Source organism: Chlorocebus sabaeus, chromosome 25 (genome assembly GCF_047675955.1).
Source record: "Chlorocebus sabaeus isolate Y175 chromosome 25, mChlSab1.0.hap1, whole genome shotgun sequence".
Lineage (NCBI taxonomy): Eukaryota > Metazoa > Chordata > Mammalia > Primates > Cercopithecidae > Chlorocebus > Chlorocebus sabaeus.
Window position 1 is genome coordinate 44,426,450 of NC_132928.1, and position 16,726 is coordinate 44,443,175.

The following is a 16,726-nucleotide window of genomic DNA, read 5'->3' on the forward strand; positions in this document are numbered from 1 at the left end:
GTACCAGGCCTCAACAGACCAGACAAAAAATCAGAATGGGATCACTCATACTAAACTTCCACACTACCAAACTCTAAGTATTTATTTGACCTTCTGAGAAATCAGGAGAAAGAGATAACAGCTGATTTTCCAAACAAGCCAGTTTAAATCTTCAATCAGCACGAAAAAATTCTACTTAAATCCTTAAACATATAAACAGTTAAAAGTTTTAAAAAGTGGCAAGTTAAAATATAATTAGATACTATCCTTTTTTACACAAGTGGATATAGAGGCAGTAAAACTAATAATTTTTAATTTAAAAAAAGTAGAAATTGTCAACTTACCCAAAGATAGTAGCCAAAACCAAACAATATAATTAACATTTTTAAAAGACAAAAAAATGAGTGTCTTCGTTTCAGAGTAAAATCTGATTTCTGACTGCCCAGGAAAAACAAATACAATGACTGACATCAGGTAAGAGAACAGAAAAACAAGAGGGAGAGAGAGTCTCTAAAATGAAGTTTTTCTGGATTCTTGGCCAGCTACTTTTAAAAGGAAATGTTTTTCAAAATACTTAGGAGTAGTTTCAAGACAATTTATCTTTTTTTCTCTTTTTAAATAAAGCCTATGTAAGAACTGTTGAATCTTTTGTTTCATTACTTAGTAAATTTGAAAAAAAAAAAACACAAAAGAAGTAGCCTGATGTTAACTAATCAGTTATATCTCTCTCTGTGTGTCTCTTTTTTTTTTTTTTAAGAGGGGTTCTTGCTTTGTCACACAGGCTGGAGTGCAGTGGCACGATCATAGATCGCTGTAGCCTAGAACTCTTGGCTTCAAGTGATCCTCCCACCTCAACCTCCTGAGTAGCTGGGACTACAGATGGAAGCCACATTTTTTTTTAATTATTCTGCTTCTCTATTCTGCCTTACAGAAAAATAGCTGTGGAATGACTAATATACTCTTTGCTCTCTTTGCTTCTGCTTTCTTCAGCCGTCCTCTGCCTACAAAGCTAACTCCTTCTGCTCAGCTCATCAGAACACTTATTATATTTTTATGGTATGAAGTGTTGCCCAATTCTAGAACCACAATACAGCCAACTGAGTTATTTAAACTGTTTGTTGTAATTTTGTCTGTTGACAACATAAAATAGATCCTTTACACAATATGTTCATGTTGACTTGAAAATGTGCAGATATATTAAGTTTTACAAGTCTTTTAAAGCTTTTGAGAGGAAAAACTTTGAAGACTATTGGTCTAAGGAACTTAACTGAAAGGTCTATGCCAACTTATACATACGATTTAATGACAAGCATAGGTCTTCTTAAGGAAGAGTGACTTTGAATGGAGTTAGATTATTCCCAGCCCAATCCTCAGGAACTTGTGTCCGCTTCAGGGGAAAAATAGCCTTACAAATAGGGCTGGTAAATAACATGGAGCCACATCACCCACATATCTGTGGGAAACAGCTCAAACCAGCACAGTTTTAAGACAGACAAATGAGGGGTGAAGTACTAGCTTCATTATAGTACCTATGTCAAGAGCCACAGGGCACCAGAAATACCACAAGGTAGCCAGAGAGATTACAGAAATTCAAATCGCTGTCTGACAAACCTTGGGAACCTTCTACATTAGTTGGGAGAAGTTGCGGGAAATGGGATGTATGGGGTTCTAGCTCCCTCTATTTCATCCAATCTGTAGGATCAGCATCTCATCGCTGCTCTTGAGAGCTCATTGGGCATGGCCTGGGGAAATGCAAGTAACACTTTAGATAAAATGTCTAGAAGTCATTAAATAGACAATCCCTTTCTTCATTGTCTCCACCTCTAGCCTCCCTCTCTTCCCAATCAAATATGAGGAAACTGAGGCCCAGCAAAGTTGAATTGTCGAAAGTTCTGAAGCAGTGCCTGGTCAAACTGAGAAAGGAACACAGACATTTCCATTTCTGTTTCTGCTCAGCTCTCCTAATTTCAAGTCCAGAATTCTAGCCACAAACCAGACACTACTGCAAGTAAACTCTCAGAAGGACATTACTTTGTATTTTTCTCAAGTTGTTTTTTATGTCATTTGGCTAAGAAACAGAATTGGATGTGGACAACAAGCTGGGTATGAAGCTGTAACTCTTCCTGACTCACCAGGTGCACCACTCCACTTGGGCGGCAGCTCACCCATCAATAGGACAAGCCCTACTAGGAGATGGTGGCAGGATTTGTCTGGATGCTGTGTGATCAACAACACAATAAGTACTAGTTTTCTTCCTTCATTCCCAGTCTAGTATACCTCCTCTTGATAGTGTCACCTGTTGTAGGACTCTGGGGGATCCCTACGGGTAACAGAGGCCCCATTTGCAAAAGAAAATAAAATTATTTATATAGAGAACTTCATCAAGAATTTTCAGTACTGCTTGGCAAAGTACAGATATTAACATGAATTTGATGCATTCATAGGAAAGACCAAGTATACAATCTCCAGCAGAAATTCTCATACAGACACTACAAAATTTGAAGACGTACACTTCATGTGCTAAAAGATATTTGTAAACTTCTTTGTCAAGGACTCCTTTCTATGGGGTCCTAGGTTGTACCACATTTCTGCAAAGTTCACACTTCTAATCTAAATCAATGTTACTTGGCTCCCTTGTACACCAGTTTCTTCTAGACCTATGGAGTTATATACATTCTGCATGATTTGACAAGATCTTGTGAATCATTCTATTTCTCAAATTTTTGTTTCTGATCCAATCCAGCTCATAGCACCCTTTACAACCTAACATACTTCCAAGTATAACTTAGAAAGGGGATGGCAACTACAAGGATGGGGAGCTTCACACACTTCCCCCAGATAAGGCAGATATTGCTCATCAATTTCCACATTTGTTTCATGGATTCAGTTGAGGTTCAGTCTCAATTCTTCTCATCCTAATACTCCAGGCAACACTGACAACTAATTAGAATTTACATCTAAATATCTCAATTAAAATCTATTTGCTTGGGTAAGCATATGCACAGAAGAAAGAAAAAAATCTATTTTCGACCCCAGGATTAGATTTAATCACTGAAAAGTAGTTCTTGAGGGTTTTTTGTATTTGGGTTTTTTGGTTTTTGTTTTTTTGTTTTGAAGACGAAGGCTCACCATTTTGCCCTTGAACTCCTGGGCTCAAGCAGTCCTCCTGCCTCAGCATCCCAAATAGTTGGGATTACAGGCATGTGCCACTGCACTGGCCTTAGAGTTTGTTGAGGATCCCAAATGTTATTCCTGGCACTTAAATGTTACATTCCCAATGGCAACATTCCTTAGATGACTCCAAAGTTCCATCTCTCTTTGAATACACATTAGAATTCTAACCTCCTGAGTTTTGACATGTGCCAAGAAATATCTTCAGGTGTGGAGATAAGGGATGGTTTATCTACTCCCTCTTTTCCTTTCATTCTTTAAAGTGAGTAGACCTGCTGTTTCCCAAACTTTCTACTAAGTTGGCCCTTAGGATTTTAGTTTGATTTAAGGTGGACATTGTATCTGTTCATATTTTATCTGACTTATCCATCCTTCAGGACTCTGAAAAATAGTCACTGCATAGTTATTATTAAATATCAACAGACTTGAGAGCTTATATATGCCCCAGAGAAGGCAGATATTGAATGAATGAGCATAATTTCATGATAAATAAGCATTATGGAAAAGTAACTCCAAATCTTATATTTTTTTAGGATTTCAGAACCTAAGGAAGAATCTTAGAGTTTGTAACAGAATCAAATGTATCTGGTTCAGCATTTTACCAAGAGTGCTTCTTAGAACAGAAGACCATAAGTTCCCTATATAAAAGGGATCCTGTAATCAAGTTTGGAGACCCTGAATCCAATGTTCTACTCAAATATTCATAGTTTACATTATCACATTAAATGTCGTTTAAAAAAATAGTGCAGTAAATAGATAGGCCTATTCAGTTGTGCCTAAGCCAAACTTCTGGGGAGCACTGCAACTTTGTTTTCTGTTATCTGTTAACAGATGGAATGACTCTTCTAAAGAACATGCTGTAGGAAGTCTGAATACGTCCAACCTCTTGCCTCAACCAGAAACAAAACTTACAATGTGAAAGACAATGACCACCCTTTATAAAACATCCTCAGGTCTGAAAAGGCTACCAATTCCCTTCATAACCTCTGTTTAATCCCCACAGGGTCAAGTTCTTCCTTTGTCTAATCGAACTCTCTCTTGCAACAATTCATTCCCTACATGTTATCTTTTCCCTCTTACTCTCTCCCTTGTGGATATGGAGAAGTCAACAGTCTTCTCTTTAAGAAAACCATCCACAAAAGCTTAAAAAAAAAAAAAAAGCAAATATGAGAATATTCCTCCCTAGATTAATTAGTTTCTCATTGCCTTTAAGAGAATCCAAATGCTGGGACTGCCCTTTCTATTTCATAGAATGGGTTGTTGACTGATTCTAAAAAGTAAAAATAATAATAATAATAAGACAATTCAAATTCTAAGGAATAACAGTTGCAAGCAAGGCACCCTTTTCCCTGTTCACCTTCGTTTTTGTTTTGTTTTGTTTTAAGAGACAGGGTCTTGCTATGTCACCCAGGCTGATCTGGAACTCCTAGGCTCAAGCAATTTTCCTGTCTCAGCCTCCTGAGTAGCCGAGATTACAGGCATGCACTACTGTGCCAGCTTCATCTCCCTTTCTTTGGTGTCCAACCTGCTTTCTTCTTACCCTCTCTCCATCATACTTTATTTAGGAGTCCTCAAATATACTGTTTTTATTTTGCACATGTTTTCTAAAATGCTTTCCCCTATCCACCAGGTAAACTCATACCCATCTTTAAGTCTCATGTCAAACCCCACCTTCTCTGGAATCTTCCCTGATCACTGGCTCAGCTGCCCTTCTTCTAGGCTTCAATAGCATTTGGAATCTATCTTCCCTCAGCATATCACATATGTATCTAATATATATTAGATAAATTTCAATATCTAACTTTGACTCCATAGGACAAAACCTTACCACAGTACCTGCTGTATGATAAGCATGTAATCAACATTTGCTTAAGGAATTAAACAAGCAGACTTGAGACTTTGGGATCAACTTTTCCGTTTTTAGCAAAGGAACCACCAGGACTTTCCTTATTTATCCTATTTTCTACCTGGTAATATTTTACTAGGAACCTCTCTGATTTCTCCACATTCCTATGAGATGGAACCCAAAACGTGACCCTGTGCATATTTTATGGTATCTGGAGCCTCAAGGTTTTTCCCTCTGACTGAATCTACAATGAATTTCATTTCAAAATTCATTATCAAATTTTGGTATTTCTTCCCACAAACATTTTCTTTTAAAAATAAAAGCAGGAAATTGAAGTTAGAACTTTGGACAAAGGAAGCTTCTGTTACTCAAGTCAGATCTGCAGCAGTTGCTGTCGCCACCTGGAGTGGCCAGGGTCCTCTGCTAGGCCACAGCCCTTGCCAGCCTTGCGTGGCATGACATTGGAGAAGACCTTCAAGCAGTGCTACTCCTTTGAACAAAGAGTAGATGTCCGTCCCACTTACCTGACAGCAGCGTCTTACCAAAATCCCAGTGGCAAAAGAATGACACAGGGGTGAGAAGCAGCTTCCTGGCCTGGAAAACCAAGTAATTTTGTACGTGATCAGGTCAACATGAGTAAACTTGTCAAGATAATTAGAACGCCCTTACAGCTTGATGGTAATCAAGCCCTCTTCCTAGTGGTGAGCAGAGACAGCTTGGTGAGTATTTCCATGCTGATTTCTGAAGTGTATGAAGGTGAGAAGGATGAAGACGGATTCCTATATGTGACAGTATATACCTCTAGAGAGACATTTGGAGTGAAGCTATCAGTATAAGACTAGAAACACACACACACAAAATGCATCTATTCTAGAATGTTTAACTCCTTCCCAGAGTTGGGGGCGGGGGAAGGATAAAAAAGGGGATGTTACCAATTGAGACTGATCAGTTCATCTAATCACAGATCATCAAAACAGCAGTGTTGCCACCTAGGAGTTTAGAAAGTTGTGTTTGCATTTAAAGCAGAAAAACTGAGCTCTTAATGAGCACATTCAATTTTAGAAAACCATATTATTTATCCTAGGCTATCTTGTTTCCAAATTTTAAAAATTCAAAAATAAAATATTTTGCATTCTAAGTTGCCAGTGAAATAATTCTTCAAGTTCTTTTAATGCTCCTTTTTTTTCACCCCCAAATAGGCACTTGTAATTTGAGCAGTAACTTAAAGGCATTCAGAGAGACGTTGAGTCTTCTCTTTAGGTTCATAGAACCTGCCACATTTTATCAGAAGGGTTCTTACCTAACTAGAGAAATCTGCTTAAGAAAATCTCTAAGCATAAATTGTCCAGCAACCTGCTCCAAAATACATATGCCATAAGCAAAAAGCAGGGAAAATGGGGGCATATAAGAAAACGAGACTGACTGTGAACTGCTGTTAAAGATTCCTAATTCTTAATAGAAATATACCAAAAGGCAATGCTCTTGCAGTGTTAGAAATTTCTTATTTGATTTGCTCTTTAGACAGTTACACAGAAGAACACCACTACTCTATATGAACTTTGAATAATTTATAAATTTGGTCTAGTTTCTTTAAAAGCCCTAGAGAAAAAGAGGGGCATTTCTTGTTTTGTATTTTCTCTAATCTAAGAGCTCAAACTACTGCTTGCTTTGGTAAATGAAGAAGCAGTTGTATCCATTTCATTCTTTAGGACAGTATTAGAAACTACAGAAAATTAAAACTAAAATCATTAAAATATAGATACATTCCTTTCTACCTCTTAGCACAAAGTTATAGATGACCCACATTTTGTGTTAAGTATGTGACTAAAATATATTATTAAAAAGCAGTTCAGTTATTACTTTTAGGTCAAACAACTATCAAAATTATCCATTCTGATAAAAGACTACAAATTGGGTTTAATGTACACTGCTTGGGTGATGGGTGCACCAAAATCTCACAAATCACCACTAAAAACTTACTCATGTAACCAAACATCACCTGTTCCCCCTAAAACCTATGAAAATAAAAAAGTAAAAAAAATTTCCCCCACTCTGAGTGCAGGTCAGTTGTGAGGAAAACAGAGCAAAAGGAAATATGCTCTTTACAAATATTAATGTCAAGAGTTAAACATCTTCCAAGCTCAAACTAGAATAAGCTACCAGTGCTTCCCACTGCCTACATGGGGTTCACTATTCACTATTTTCATAGGAGTATCAGAGAAAGATCACAGTTATACCACTTTAGGTTGTACATGTAGCAGGTCATAATTTACTCTGTGTACTGAATGTGTACGGAATACCTGTATCTGTTAGTGAAAATTATTTTCCGTAATGGAATGGGGAAAAGCAACATAACTGTATATGAGCCCTCAAGTGATCATTAAAGGGATTCCCATCACCTACTCTCCCCACTGCAGCTGCCTGTCCACATGTCTCACTTTCGATATGGACTATACTTTTACATTATGTATTTTGTTGTTGTTGTTGTTGTTGTTGTTTTGCGACGGCGTTTCACTCTTGTTGCCCAGACTGGAGTGCAATGGCACAATCTCAGCTCACCACAACCTCTGCCTCCTGGGTTCAAGCAATTCTCCTGCCTCAGCCTCCCGAGTACCTGGGATTACATGCATGCACCACCATGCCTGGCTAATTTTGTATTTTTAGTAGAGACAGGGTTTCTCCGTGTTGGTCAGGCTGGTCTCAAACTCCCTACCTCAGGTGACCTGCCCGCGTTGGCCTCCCAAAGTGCTGGGATTACAGGTGTGAGCCACCACGCCCAGCCTACATTATGTAGATTCTTAATCAGCCTGTCTGGTTTAGATTGTATATGTCATCACATCTGACATTCTTGTAACTACTATGTGATCAATAAGACTCCTATAAGAAATACTGCTTAAAAAAAAAAAAATACTACGTTGAGAGGTGACGTGTATCCCACATCAGTGGGCAGTCATTTATAGGATCTTTCAAACAAGTATATTTTTAATGAAATAAGAGTCACTAAAGGCACAACCGTCAAAAAAATAATGTCAGAACTTTGGTGGATGTATAAAGACACAGTATTAGTGATAATTTCAGACATCTTCCAGAAAAGTCTCCCAATAGTAGCATTGCTAAGAATTCTCAAAGATGTAAACCATTTTGACTGGGCTATTACTTTAGAACTCTTTTTATTAGAGAACTATGTTTCAGGCACTAGGAGGAACACATTCTTTTTAATGTTGAAGGACTTTGGGTTCTGTAAAAGAAAATGTTTTTAGTACCTTTATAGTTAGGTATATAACATATATCAGAACATAAAACATTAATTAGGATAGTCACATACTTTATAAAGACTAGTGAAAATGATTACTAAAAATAATCATGGTGGCTTATGCCTGTAATCCCAGCAGTTTGGGAGGCCAAGGCAGGCGGATTGCTTGAGCTCATGAGTTGGAAACCAGTCTGGGCAACATGGTGAAACCCCATCTCTAAAAAAAAATACAAAAATTAGCTTGGCGTGGTGGTGTGCACCTATGATCCCAGCTACTCAGGAAGCTGAGGTGGAAGATGGTTTGAGCCCGGGTGGTAGAGGATGCAGTGAGCCAAGACTGTGCCACTGCACCCCAGCCTGGGTAACAAAGCCAGGCCCTGTCTCTAAATAAATAAATAATGCAAACCTACTTTTTTTTTTTTTTTTTTTGAGACAGAGTCTCGTTCTGTTGCCCAGGCTGAAGTGCAGTTGTGTGATCCTGGCTCACTACAACCTCCACCTCCCAGGTTTAAGTGATTCTCCTGCCTCAGCCTCCTGAGTAGCTGGGACTACAGGCATGCATCACCATGCCCAGCTAATTTTTTTGTATTTTTAGTGGAGATGGGGTTTCACTATGTTGGTCAGGCTGGTCTCAAACTACTGACCTCAAATGATCCACCCGCCTCAGCCTCCCAAAGTGCTGGCATTATAGGTGTGAGCCACCGTACCCAGCTAAACCTGCTATTTTGGATTATTATGGAAAATGAATAAGAAAATTTCTCCAGCCACATATATAGAACAGTAAAATTCAGAATCACAAACATAACCATACATCCAAACATAACGTTGGTGAATTTCTCAAAACAATTAACTATATATTTTTTTTGTTCCCAGTAACCAGGAGAATCCTAGAACGGGACATTAATAAATTCTTTCCATTATCAGCACTCACTGGAATAAGTCCATCTTGAGAAAATATGCCAAGAACATAGCAGTTCTGATGACAATGCACCACAGGCAACAGTTTTAAGTTGAGAAGTGGGATGCATGGCAACAGCCAGGACTATTGGGTTACAAGTGATGAAAAGCCAAGTAACCTCACTTAAAAAAAAAAAGAAAAGAACAAGAAAAAGAAAAAGGAAGTTAATTGACTTATGTAAGTATAAGTGAGCATTGACTTCATGACTGGATCCAGGACCAATGTCACTGTACCTTGGCCTTGGCCTCTCTTCATCTTACAACCCCTTTCCTCTTCATTGCTTTACTCAAAGGCAGCTTCTCGCCACATCATGGCCCCAGCAACACCAGGCATATATCTCCCAGATTCCTGTCCAGTCATTGTGCAAGGATTCATTCTAATTGCATCAATTTTGGTCACATATCCATTAACGAACATTCACTGTGGCCAAAGGGTTGTGGTCCCAGAAAGAGGAGTGAATGCTAGACAGCCAGAAACCATAAAGTTCCACCACGGTAACTGCATAACAAATTTTATATTGCTTTTGAGCTGTGTAAATACCTCAGATCCTAGTTCTTAAAAATTAGACATCCTGAATTCATGGAGCCATCTGTCATAGCATCATGGTTATCTCAAATTCAAGTGTTCTCTTTGTGACAATTAAAGCATGCTAGCTTTATTTGTGAGAAGGTTCTTATTCAACAGCATGCTGCATGAAGTTTTGTTTTCTTTATATTTTAGCCTAAGTCTCAAAGCTGAAAATAAGAGACAATTATCCCCATATTCTAAAGAGAAGTGTCTGACACATCCACGCTACTTAGTATAAAAAGCCAGATCAGTCTAGTATTTATAAAACTCTTACCTACAGATTCTATATGCCAAAGTCAAAGAGAACAGAAATTCAAGAGTAAAGAATGTGTTGGCCTTTTTTCACCCCTCCTCATAGAGGGGAGAAGAGGGATATGGTTAGGCTTTGTGTCCCCACCCAAATCTCATCTTGAATTATAATTCCCATAAACCCCACGTGTCAAGCGAGAGACCAGGTGGCGGCAACTGAATCATGGGGGCGGTTTCCCCCATGCTGTTCTCGTGACAGTGAGTTCTCACAAGATCTGATGGTTTTGTAAGGGGCTCTTCCTGATTCACTCAGCACTTCTCCTTCCTACCACCTTGTGAAAAAGGTGACTTGCTTCTTCTTCGCCTTCTGCCATGATTGAAAGTTTCCTGAGGCCTCCTGAGCCATGCTGAACCGTGTCAATGAAACCTCTTTCCTTTAACAAATTACCCAGTCTCAGGCAGTTCTTTATGGCCATATGAAAACAGACTGATACAGTGTGTTATCTCCCAACCTCCCTCATAAAGATGGGAGGCACCTGCAGAAGGTGAAACAGACACCTAACTTCCCAGCAGAAGTATAATTTATCAGATGGTGAGATGAGAAAAATAAAGCAGAGTAAGGAAATGATGGTTGTGGGCATAGCCACTTGAGACAGGGTACTTAGGGAAGGCCTTGCTGATAAGGCAACATTTAAGCAGAGGCTTAAAAGTGAGGGAGCAAGCCACGTGGCGAGCTGGAAGGAAAAGCTTTAAGCAGAAAGAAGAGTAAATCCAAAGGTTCTTGCAACATGGTTATTATATTCTGGGATTGAAAGAAAGACAATGGAACTGGAAAGAAATGAGCAGCAAGGAAAGTGGCAGGAATTAAGAAGACAGATTAAAATGGAGTTGCCACTTACTACCATGTGGTAAAGAGTAAATTAAAAGTCAGAGGAAGATCACACTCCCCATGCCCACTGTGGGTGCCTGAGTCTTGGGAGGTGGGGGAAGCCAGGGAAAACTTTGAATTACATGTAAGATTAAAGTCTTGATTTAGACCTAACTGTATTTGTTTTTCTTTTACTATCTGAAAATGAACCTTACACATCCAAAAGGACTAAAAAGTTTTGGGATCTTAAGGGTTATCTATAAGGCAAGAATGAAAGAGTTATCAGTGAATGTTTGAAGATCAGAAAAAAATAAACCCGCTCCCCATTTGTACCCCACAGATTCTACCCTATTCAATAAACTGGTTACTTTCTAAAAAATTAAAAACTTCACAACACATCTGTAAACTTCACAGTATTCAGCACAATGCTTCACACAAAACAGACACTCAGTAAATACCTGCTGTAGCCCATCAAGTAGACTAATATGCCATTTGGGAGAGCAAAAATATGTGGTATTAGATTAGTGGTCAGATAAGAGAGAGGTGGGGTAGGGCTTAACCTTCTAAATTGCAAAGTTTAAAATTTGAGATTGTAGACTTTGCATATGGTCTTGACTTTTAATTAGAGTCACCTACAAACAACTTACTGCAAACTTGATAGAATGAGTAACCAATCTTTAGCACTGAAACTATGTTTGCAATTTGCTAGCTTCAAATGCACAGTGTAGATTCAAGGAAATACAAACAGCTAGTGTATTATAAAATGAAATAAATTGAACAAAGGATAGGATACAAAAAGGATACTTCTAAAAAGTGACAGAGATCACTAAATTGGCTATTTCCGTTTCCATTTTTGACTTAAATCAAAGTTTGTTTCCTTTTCACATAGAGGAAGTCTAGAGTTTGGGAGTCCAGAGCATGTATGGCAGCTCAAAGGTCACTGGGAGCTAGATTTGTTCTATGGCACTTCTCGGATCATCCTTGGTGTGTCACTTCATGGTCTAAAATGGTAACTTGAATTCGAGACACTTTTTCTAAGTCTATCAGCTCATTTGGAAGTAACACAGGAAGCACTGTACCCTTCTGTTTGTAAAACAAATATTCTAAAAAGCTTTCAATTCATTCTGATTGGCCTAACCTTTCAATAACTTGAATTTCATTCTTTATACCACTTTAAGTATGGCAAAGAAATGACCATGGTTCTTCGGGATCTTTGAAGATTTTCTTAACCTATATGTAACTGGCTTTTCTAAGGCATGTCTACATTACTGTTCCATTGGGTGAGGGGGCATCATGCTTTAAACTTAGTGAGACCAATAAGAAATTATCTAGAAATTTCTATATACAGTAGTGACAATATGGTCAATTAATGAAGCTAATTTCCCAGTAGACAATCTGGTACTTTAAAAAACATATATAAAATATTTTTCTCCTTCATTTATACTTAACATGCAAATTGGACATCCATAAATTCATTCCAGATAGAGTAAAACTAATAAAATTCATTCCAGATAGAGTAAAACTAATAAAATTCATTCCAGATGGAGTAAAACTAATAAAAGTTTTATGACTCAGTAGATCCTGAATCATTTAAGACACTATAAGTTCTTGAAGAAAGCATTTTAAAATTTGACAGAATCCCCTTAAAAGCAAAGAAAATATTAGTTCTTTGCAGAAAAGGAAATTTCCTATTCAATTGAAATAAAGAAAATCACTTCTAGGCTGGGCACGGTGGTGCACGCCTATAATCCCAGCACTTTGGGAGGCCGAAGCGGGCAGATCACGAGGTCGGGAGATCGAGACCAACCTGGTCAACATGGGGAAACTCCGTCTCTACTAAAAACACAAAAATTAGCGGGGTGTGGTGGCAGGTTCCTGTAGTCCCAGCTACTAGGGAGACTGAGGCAGAAAGATTGCTAGAACCCGGGAGGCAGAAGTTGCAGTGAGCTGAGGTCATACCACTGCACTCCAGCATGGTGACGAAGCAAGACTCTGTCTCAAAAAAAAAAAAAAAAAAAAAAAAAAATTAAAAAGAAAATCACATCTAAAAGTTCAATGCGTCTATTTTTTTAGAAGATAAAAATTATGTGCAAAAACACTGGGATAAAAACTATGGTTAGATGCAAAATGAACCATGGTCTTTATCCCCATAGAGCACAAAACAAAATACGTTTCCCTTTTCAATCCCACAATAGTTTCCTATTAACAGAGAGAGCTACAAGAGGCACAGATGATTAAGACATGAATTCATTCAACACTTCTGAGATCCGAGGCACAGCCCACTTAGAAGTCTGGACTGCTGCCATGTACTCAAAGATTGTAATCTCTTCTTTTTTTTTTTTTTTTTTTTTTTGGTTGGGGGGACGAAGTCTCCCTCTGTAGCCCAGGCTGGAGTACAGTGGCACGATCTTGGCTCACTGTAACCTCTGCTTCCTGGGTTCAAGTGATTCTCCTGCCTCAGCCTCTCAAGTAGCTGGGACTACAAGCATGTGCCACCACACCCAGCTAATTTTTGTATTTTCAGTAGAGACGAGGTTTTACCGTGTTAGCCAGAATGGTCTCGATCTCCTGCACTCGTGATCCACTCACCTTGGCCTCCCAAAGTGCTAGGATTACAGGCGTGAGCCACGGCGCCTGGCCTCACTTAATTCTTAAATTTGTAAGTAAAAAAGTACCCTGCATTGGATTAAGTATCAAATAACTGTTATTAACGATGTGTCAGGGTTCACAGATTTGGAAGAAAAGCTATATATGCTGGAGTAATTGGAAGAAGCCTTAAAATAAATAAGTAAACAAATATTTACTCATAACACTATATGCCAAGTATATATAGGTTGGTGCAAAAGTAATTGCAGTTTTGGCCATTAGAAGTAAACATTTGCACCAACTTTAATTCTGTGAGATAAGTTTTATTGCTCCTATTTTAAAGTATAGAAAACAATCACCAAGAAGACAAGAGATCTGACTTAGGTAGTTGAGTAACAGAGCCAAGATTTGAGAATAGGCTTCAAGCCTAGCATTCTTTCCATTACACTAGCCCACTTCTTGGAAATGAAAAGGTACTAACTGGGTCTAAAAGGACAGGAGCAAGGTATTGAGAACAGAGAAGTGCTATTGTGGGACAAGGGTGACTGAGGCATAGTGACCCAAATAAGGCCTGTTGGTACAATATCTTGCCACAACAGTTTTCCTTTCACATTTTTCTTTTTAGTAAGATATTGGAGATGGTTGGGAAAGAAAACATTTCACTCAATAATTCTTCCCCCAATGGCATTGATTTTGGAGTAGTACAGTAGGAGGAATTATTTTCAAGGCGCAGGAACTTCTAGCTAATGGTTTTCTGACTTTCTTTCATAGTTAGAAAGCTTAATTCAGCCTGGGTGCCCTGGCTCATGTCTATAATCCAGGCACTTTGAGAGGCCAAGGTGTGTAGATTGCTTGAGCTCAGGAGTTCAAGGGCAACATGGCAGAACCCTGTCTCTACAAAAAATACAAAAATTAGCAGGGGATGGTGGCACGTGCCTATAGTCCCAGCTACAGGGAAGTCGAGGCTGCAGTGAACTGTGGTGATTGTGCCACTGCACTCTAGCCTAGGTGACTGGAATGAGACCCTATCTCAAAAAAAAAAAAAAAAAAAGAAAAGAAAAAGAAAAAAAAGAAAAAAGAAAGTCCAGTTCACTCGACTCTTATAAAACATGATTTTCTCCTTGTACTTTACTCTGCTCCTCTTTAGACAATAAGAATACAAGAAAGGAGAACTCGTGTTTACAACCCAACTGCTCTATCCTTTCTGTTTTCTTTCATTGAAGTAGTCTCTTGACTTCATGTTGAGTGATCACTTTACACAGGCAACAGTTGGCTAGCTAGTCCAATTGAATTATTATTCTTTTTGTTTTTGTTTCCTGTAGCACTACTTCCTGAATAGTCCAACTGAATTATATTGGGTAACTTTCATTCACCAGGTATCCAGTTTTGAATGTGATCACAACAAAAGATCTCTTTCTGAACTGAACTGTATAGATTGTGCTATATATTACCACACTTTTGTTTATACATTTAATTTAGTGACTACATTAAAAACTCAGCTTAGTATAAAGGCTGCTTATTCCACGCCTTGCTCATTCTCAGCAATCAAGTTGATTAAAAAATAAGTTTTTTTGTTTGAAGCCCAGGCTATACATCAGAGTTCATGGCTGAATATGACATGTCCAAAGATAGAGCAGGCTTGAAGGTTATACAATGTTCGAGGATACATGTTTGAATGACATAAGAAGTTTTAATTCCTAAGAAACTGTTGAAAGAAAGAGAAACTATTAGGGAATCCTGGTTGTTGGATGAGGAGGCTGGAACTGTTCTCAAAAACATTAACAGAAATTATTTTAGAAAACTGGCAAAAAGTCATTAGTAAAATAGTTTGCTGGGATAATGTAATAGCTTCCAGGAATAATTCAAGACTAAAGTATTCTGAGGCACGTATTTGGAGAATTATAACTCTTGGATTTTTTTATTTTTTAGAAAAGGGGTCTCACTATGTTGCCCAGGCGGGTCTTGAATTCCTGGGCTCAAGAGATCCTCCTGCCTCAGCCTCCCTAGTAGCTGGGGTTATAGGCAGGTGCCACCTTGCCCAAATCCTTGGATTTTTTTTTTTTTTTTTTTTTAAGTACTCACAGTTTGCCTTATTCTGATGAGGTATCTACGGAAGCCTTATCTGGAAAATGGAAGATTTTCTCTGAAAGGGAATACTAATTTAAAAAGCCTTTTTTTTTTTTTTTTTTTTTTTTAACAGAGGCATCAAGTTCTCAATTTGTTATACATTGTAACACAATTTCCAATGACCTACTTTAGTGGAAGTAAGTATGGAAGTCTTAAGACTTTTCCCTAGGCTTTTTGTGCCTTTTATGACACTACCATTTCCTTGTTTCGGCTCTTAAGACACCATTAATATAACCTAAAAATATTTTCAAGTGCCAAAAGGAAAGAAGAGAAAGAAATTGAGAACAGCAGCACTGACTGCAAGGGATGAAAGAAATATATGACAGAAGAGTCAGTCACTTAGAGTACAGGAGAAACTAGCAGACTGGAGGAGGCAGGCAAAGCATTGCTTTCTTTGCCAAGTCACAAATTGGCAACAGTTTTTCATTAAGCAAATGACACCCAGAAAATACAGACAGTTGATCAAAAATAATGTAATGTGGCATAGAAGTTTTAAAATGTAAATAAGATTCCAACTGAAATTAAGACTATGACTGGTAAACTGAATTGCTAAGTAGTAGTATTGAATAAAATCAGCTTATCATCATTAGCATGGTTAACAAATAAGAGAGATGACCAATATATGAGGAGAAATGGAGCACGTTCACATGCCTAGAAAAGGCTTTTGTATTTGCAGTGGTTTTCCGGCTTCAGTAGGGGTACAAGATGCTAGGGTGTTTGTCAAAATGTAGGTTTCCAGGTCACTTTCCCAGAGACTAAACTTACCAATTTTAGGATAGGGTTTCTCAATCCTGGCACGACTGACATTTCAGGTGGAATCATTTTTTGTTGTGGGACAGTGTCCTGTGCCTTGTAGGATGCTCAGCAGCATTCCAGGTCCACTAGATACCTGTAGCACGTCTCCCCCGGTCATGTTTCCAGGGATTGCCAAATATTCCCCAGGGGAAAATTACTCGCTTCCTTTGAAAATCATTAGTCTAGGGTAAAGCCTAAGGACCTGCGTTTCTAGTAAGAATACACAGGTGATTCCAACAAATGTGGTCAGTGGACCACACTTAAGAAACAATGAACTAAGGTTTTATGAGTTGAACTGTGTTCCCTCAACATTTGTATGTTAAAGTC

At 38.3% G+C, this 16,726-nt stretch overlaps 1 long non-coding RNA gene across 1 annotated transcript; it reads left to right on the forward strand.

The window, feature by feature from the left end:
- Positions 1-3,333: 3,333 nt before the first annotated feature.
- On the forward strand, positions 3,334-14,987 carry LOC140710200 (uncharacterized). Its single transcript, XR_012091141.1, has 4 exons — positions 3,334-3,412; positions 3,982-4,103; positions 5,431-5,715; positions 14,800-14,987. It is a non-coding gene; the product is annotated as an uncharacterized lncRNA (long non-coding RNA).
- The last annotated feature ends 1,739 nt before the right edge of the window (positions 14,988-16,726 follow it).